This window comes from Canis lupus, chromosome 19, assembly GCF_048164855.1.
Source record: "Canis lupus baileyi chromosome 19, mCanLup2.hap1, whole genome shotgun sequence".
Classification (NCBI taxonomy): domain Eukaryota; kingdom Metazoa; phylum Chordata; class Mammalia; order Carnivora; family Canidae; genus Canis; species Canis lupus.
Window position 1 is genome coordinate 58081723 of NC_132856.1, and position 7275 is coordinate 58088997.

The following is a 7275-nucleotide window of genomic DNA, read 5'->3' on the forward strand; positions in this document are numbered from 1 at the left end:
CTTCTCCGTTCTCCTGTGTCTCTGCCTCTCTTTCTCTATGTCTATCATAAATAAATAAATCTTTTAAAAAATGACTTAAAAAATAAAAAAATAAAAATCAGTGCTCAGAGACTTAGCATGAAGAGGTTTCTCATTAAAAATAGATTGCTCATTTGATTTGTAAAGTATTAAAAATAAAATATGGTTAATATACTTTTGTTTATTGTTTATAAATGAACACCAGGGTTTTTTTTAAGATTTACTTATTTGAGAGAGCTAGTGCAGTGGGGAGGGGCAGAGGGAGAGAACCTCAAGTAGACTCCACAAGGAGTCTGGGGAGGGGCTCAATCTCAAGACCTTGAGATCTTGACCTGAGCCCAAACTGAGAGTCCCACCCTTAACTGACTGAGCCACCAAGGTACCCCTAAATGAATACCAATTTATAAAGAGATTTAGAAACCTGCCTTAAAACTCTCTCTCCTAGCACACCCTCTAGCATTCATGTTCATTTATTCCTTCCAAATTCCAATTTTATTAGTTTTTATACATATATTCAGTGTTTATGTAAAGAGAAACCATTTCAACTACATTTTTTTCTTCCCTTAGACATACAAAGGTAACATGGTTTACATACAGATATATGCTTCGATTCTGTGCAATTGAAAATAAATTCCTGCAGCTCTTTTTTTTTAAAGATTTTATTTATTTATCCATGACACACACACACACACACACACACACACACACAGAGGCAGAGACACAGGCAGAGGGGGAAGCAGGCTCCATGCAGGGAGCCCGATGCCAGACTCGATCCCAGGTCCCCAGGATCACGCCCTGGGCTGCAGGTGGCGTTAAACTGCTGAGCCACCTGGGCTGCCCACCTGCAGCTCTTTTTAAAAAGGATTTTATTTATTTATTCCTGAGAGACACACAGAGAGCCAGAGACTCAGGCAGAGGGAGAGGCAGGCTCCCTGTGGGGACCCTGATGTGGAACTTGATCCCAGGACACTGGAGTCTTGACCTGAGCCAAAGACAGATGCTGAGCCATCCAGGTGCCCTCTGCAGCTCTTTTCATAGCAGGATGCATATGAGGTACAAGTTTGTGTCACTAGTTCTTTCTAGAGACAAGGCCCATACCCAATCTTTTGCTACTCAAATTAATTTAAAGGTGAGTTAAATGGACCCAAGTTAAAAGACTTGTGAATATCTTCTAAACCAACTGAAACCAAAACTAGATGGGTGGTCAGATAAGACAGTAAAACAAATATTTTTAAATTGTACTTTTTTTCACGTATAAATAAGTCTTTAAATTTGTATACTGTGGCATCTCATACTTTGGAGACATTGCATAAATGACAAGTTTAAATATTAATATTGTATAAACTCTGTAGATTGGACATAATCATCAATAGACTTTGGGCAGATATTAGACTCCCAGTGCGTCCACCCTGTTCTTCATTTCCCTTCTTCTCCCAGATGTGACCACTATTGGGAATTTTATAGTCATTCTTCATAGCTTTACCATCTATTATTCATCATTAAGTAGTATTTTGTTTAGCTCTGCCTTTGTTTTTTAATTTTTCATGAAAGGGTATTAATAGAATTACCCAGAACATGGTCATCACTGGTTTCTTTGCCTTGGTCTGTTTTCATGCATGCAGACATCTGAGGCTGGGGGTCACATGATTTACTTATCCATTCCAGTGTTTATAGTTTGGGACCTGTTTCAAGTTTATGTTTTCCTCTTGTTTTTTCACATGTTCTTCCTCATTCCTGTTTCAATTTCCAAGTGACCATGTATAACAAATTCTCTATACATTGGGAAAAATTGCTGAGTTGGAGACTACGGATAATTTCAAATTTATAGGAAATGTCAATGAAATGTGTGAATTGACACTCCCACTATCCTTGCGTACATTTATTTATTCCACATGATTGACAACACTGCAATTGCTGAATATTTGCCTGCATAGCATGTGTGAAACAGGACTGCCTTGTGATTACATCTTGCTTTTAATTAACGATGATTTTGAGCATTTTTGTCTTTCATCTATGAGATATTTATCAGTGATTTTCTTACTTTTAATTCATTTGTATGTTTATGGGTTTCTTCTGATTTCTTTACAAAACTCTGGACATGAATCTTTTTCATTTGTATGTATCGCAAATATTCTCTCCCAAATTTGTTTCTTTGTACGCCTTTTATCCTACATCTCAGCGATCTGTAGGTTTGATAGTTTCTCATTCTCTTCCTTTGTACCTTACTCCTTTTCTCTTCTATAAGAAAACTCTCCATATTCTGAAATCATAAGAACTTGCTGTAACTTCTAAGAATGTTCTAGCTTCCTCCTTCAATCTTCAATAAGTTGATTATCATACATGGAGTTGAAAGAAGATTCATTATTCCCTTGTAGATAACCACTTGTTACTGCCCATGTGTTAATGTACCCATAATTTCTGCCACTGTGCAGCATTGCCGTGGCTGGGAGCGCCCCGCTCTTGGTAGAATATGATGATATTTGTATTTTATAACATGGAAACATTTTTATCCCTGAAATGGTCTCCAATCTTTGACAGGTATCTAATCAATCGGGAAGTATACTGTCCCAATTTCCATTTATGAGTTATTCCTCAATCAAAACTGAATTTTCTAGTTCATTATTATGATCACAGTCATGTTTTCATGGACACATATAGGTATCAAAACTTAGTTATATCTAAATTTTAGTGTGTTTCAGCTATTACTCAATAAACCTAAAAAGATAGCTTGATCCCAACGTATTTCATATAGTATCAAACTCACACAAACTTTAAAGAGTTGTGAAGTTTTCTAGTTTTTCCACTTATCAGCATTTCATAATATAATACTTATGTGCCTCTTAGAAGTTAAGTAGAACCCACTTGTAAACCTGAAACTGGCAGGCCATTATATTTCATTACACACAGACTGGGAAGCACATACAGAGACACAAAGACAGTACAGCCATGCAGTGTGACACAGACACGTTGACACTCTTGCCTGGTCACAGGAACCATCATCATTAGGACACATGGAACCTCTCAGACACACAAATGTGGCTCTGCAGACACATACAGAATCGTGCAGACTTCATCAGTGTGAAATACGGATGGACACACCCAAGCGTGCACCACAGGAACATCCTCAGAGATAATGGTCCCAGGGGAAGTAACAGACTCTCCCAGAGACACACATAGCTCAGGTCCTCAGCACACTCCTACCCCCAGCTGTGTTTTCTTCTTAGGAATCACCACCATCCACACAATGCATATTTTACTTACATCCTTTCTATTTTGTGTGTCCTAGAATGTTGGCTTCAAACGAATTGTGATATTACACACACAGAAGAAAAATCAAGAAATACTCATTGAATGTCCATGCTCAACAGATACACAAATACAGGGGTTTGGGCACAACCATCATCATAGAGCTACATCCACTGGAACTTTGGTAAATAAACTGTTTTCATGCCCAACCCACACAGCAGAAGCCCCCAAATCCAAATGCAGTTCCTTCAGCCATCCTGGTGCAGAGGAGTGTTCCTGAGCCATCAGTGGCCACCTAAGAGCTAAAGAATGGGGATTCTGAGCCCCTGAGGGTCAGTGGTCAGATCCGCCTACAGTGATGATGATAATGCTCAGGCTCCTCACAGATGCTGCAAGTCTTCCAGAAACAGGTCCTTGGCTTCCAGACACAGACAGCTCAATCAGGTCATCAGTGGTGCCTGTCCCCTCCGTCAGCCACCATGTCCTCCACTGTAGTCACCTCTGCTGCCATATCCTCATCCCTCTCGTCATGGAGGCTCCATGGGACCATCAGGGGCTTTCCCTATCAGTCAATGGTGCCCGAGCACAGGATATATAAGAGCATGGAGACCCCAGGAGCTGGGGCCACCTAGAGAACCACCACCAAATCACAACATCCCAGCACTCAGTGTACCAAAAGTCAGAGTTGGGGAAGAAGGGGCGAGACCACCACCACAGCCATCACAGCTCCTGCCTCAATCCTTTTGGCGGTCTCCACCTCAAATGGGTGATGGGTCAAATGAGATACTAATGATTATCACATCACATTAATTTCTGCAGCAATATGAAGACATAACTTCACACTGAGAAATGGACAGATTAGGTTTTATTTGTTAAGCAAAATGCTGTTACGTTTTTTTCCTCTTCCCTAACATGCAAAAAATCTATCCATATGGAAGTTACACCTGTGAAAAGCAGAATAGGGCACATCTCCAAAGGCAAGAAAAACAAAAGCAAAAATGAAATATCGGGACTTCATAAAGATAAAAAGCTTTTGCACAGCAAAGGAAATGTTAACAAAACTAAAACGCAACCTACAGAATGGGAGAAGATATTTGCAAATGTCTTATCAGATAAGGGGCTAGTATCCAAAATCCATACAGAATTTATTAAACTCAACACTCAAAAAAAAAAAAATAATCCAGTCAGGAAATGGGCAGAAGACATGAATAGATATTTCTTTGAAGAAGACATATAAATGGCCAACAGACACATGAAAAAAATGCTCCACATCACTGGGCATCAGGGAAATAGGCTATAATCAATAGCTGTAGAAATAATAGATGTTGGCGAGGATGTGGAAAAAGGGGAAGCCTCTTACACACTGGGTATTATGTAAGACTAAGGAATCACTGGGATGCCTGGGTGGCTCAGTGGTTGAGCATCTGCCTTTGGCTCAGGTTGTGACCCCAGGGTCCTGGGATTGAGTCCCCGCAGGGAGCCTGCTTCTCCCTCTGCCTGTGTCTCTGCCTCTCTCTGTGTCTCTTGTAAATAAATAAAATCTTTAAAAAAAGACTAATGAACTAGGGGTGGTGGAAGGGGAGGAGGGCGGGGGGTGGGGGTGGATGGGTGACGGGCACTGAGGGGGACACTTGACGGGATGAGCACTGGGTGTTATTCTGTATGTTGGTAAATTGAACACCAATAAAAATTATTTTATTAAAAAATAAAAAAATAAAATAAAAAAAGACTAATGAATCACTGACCTCTACCTCTGAGACTAATGATACATGTTAATTAATTGAATTTAAGTAAAAATTAATTAATTAGTTTGAATAAATAATGACCAAAAAATTAATTAATTAACTAATTAATTAATTAAAAAAGGAAGTTTTGGTATAGTCTCTATAATTATGCTGTCTAATGCAATCTCTTTCCTAAAAGGATATTCAGATGGTGTGGTAGATTTTTCAATCCCCTGTAAAACCCTAAGGAGGGCACTTGATAGGATGAGTACTGGGTGTTAGATGTTGGCAAATTGAATTTAAATTTTAAAAATAATAAATCAAAAAAATAAAAAATAATACAATCTAGCAATGTCCTCATGGTAGCAAGATTGTAAGTTTTCCTCCATTTTTTAAAAAAGATTTTATTTATTCATGAGAGACACACAGAGAGGCAGAGACACAGGCAGCGGGAGAAGCAGACTCCCTGCAGGGAGCTCGATGTGGGACTCAATCCCAGGACCCCTGGATCACAACCTGAGCCAAAGGCAGATGCTCAACCACTCTGCCATCCAGGCGGCCTCCTCTTTCATTTTGAACCATGTCACTTGCTTAAGTCGATGCAACATGAAAAAATGTTATGGGAGAAACCCTGAAATACGTGTGTGCATTTGGCTTTCCCCTGTTCCTTTAGTAACTCATCATGAAGAATCTCCCCTGAGCTAGTTTCTATCCATTTATTTTCAGCCCCAGAATGGACATACTTGGATCAGAGCCAGTTCAGCTTCCTGAAAACTCACCACTTGTCACAACCCACCCAAGCCAAATCTATGAACATGAAAATAAGTGCCTATTGCAGCATATAATAAGCAAAATCTGACTAGTAGCTATTTACACAATTACAATAAATTACAAAATTTGCACAATTAACAAGAAGTCAGAGAAAATATTCTATTTATTAAATAAAAATTATGTATTCTGGAAAGTCAGAGAAGGAAAAGTTATTTTTGGTAGTTTTCATGAGCTCCAACATTCTATAGAGTGCTTAGTCCTACATCACACCCCGGGCCGAAGGCAGCACTAAACCGCTGAGCCACCTGGGCTGCCCCAATTTTTTGCCTTTTATTTTTTTAAAAGATTTTATTTATTTATTCATGAGAATACACAGAGAGGAGAGAGAGAGAGGCAGAGACACAGGCAGAGGGAGAAGCAGACTCCATGCAGGGAGCCCGACGTGGGACTCGATCCCAGGTCCCCAGAATCACGCCCTGAGCTGCAGGCGGTGCTAAACTGCTGAGCCACCGGGGCTGCCCAATTTTTTGCCTTTTAAAAGTTAAATACAAGTGACTTCTAATCATCTGTGCTGTGTATTTGGGTTTCCTTAAACACAACTGTGGAAAAACCCAGAGAAACACTACAGCCATGCAGTAATACGCAAGGACAATAACAGCCACTCCTGCCAGGACACAGGAACCACCACTCTAACACCTGAACTCTCCCAGATATGGGACATGGTGCAGTGACCTACGAAAATCACAAAAACTGTTCCTGGGACATACACGTGGACACATCCAGACAGACACACTCAAGACACGCTGGCAAAGAGGAAGTCTCCAGAGAAGCTAATTCACTCCCAGGGGTACATCTGCAAAGCACCCACCCAACAGCTCTCTTTATCTACTTACTACTAACCAACATCCGCTATATTACAGATTTTACTTATTTCTTTTCTCCTGGAATGGGGGCTTCACAGTAGGAAAAAACCTGTCGAAAAGAACCACAAGACGGGAACCTGAGAAAGAAGTGTCAGGGACCCAGTACAGCTGGGGTCATGATGTTCCAGCCCCCGCCACCCCCACCCCACCCCACTCCCCGCTGCTTTAGGATCTTTGAGCTTTGAGAAACATACTCATCACGACTTTGCCCTTCCTTTTTTTTTTTTTTTTTTTATTTCGACTTTGCCCTTCCAACTGGAATCTCAGTGAGGGCAGAAATGGAGTCAATCTTGTGGAGGGGCAGCCACCCTGCCCTGCACCGAGCCCTCCAGGCAGCCCTCCCCTCTACTGATTTCATGTGTCCTCACACCCTGCTCCAGCCACCCTGGGTGGCCAAAACATCCTCCCCAAGATGCTGACAGTGGATGCCTTAGGGTCTCGGGAGCTCAGGAGCTTGTCCCACCCAGCCCCCACTCATAGAGGCACCCCTGCTGAACAGAGGGGGGGTTCCACAAGTTGAAGCCTGAGCATGGTGACTCTGCTTCCCCCTGCAAGGGTGCAGGATCTTCAGGTGTCCACGCCGCCCACGTGAG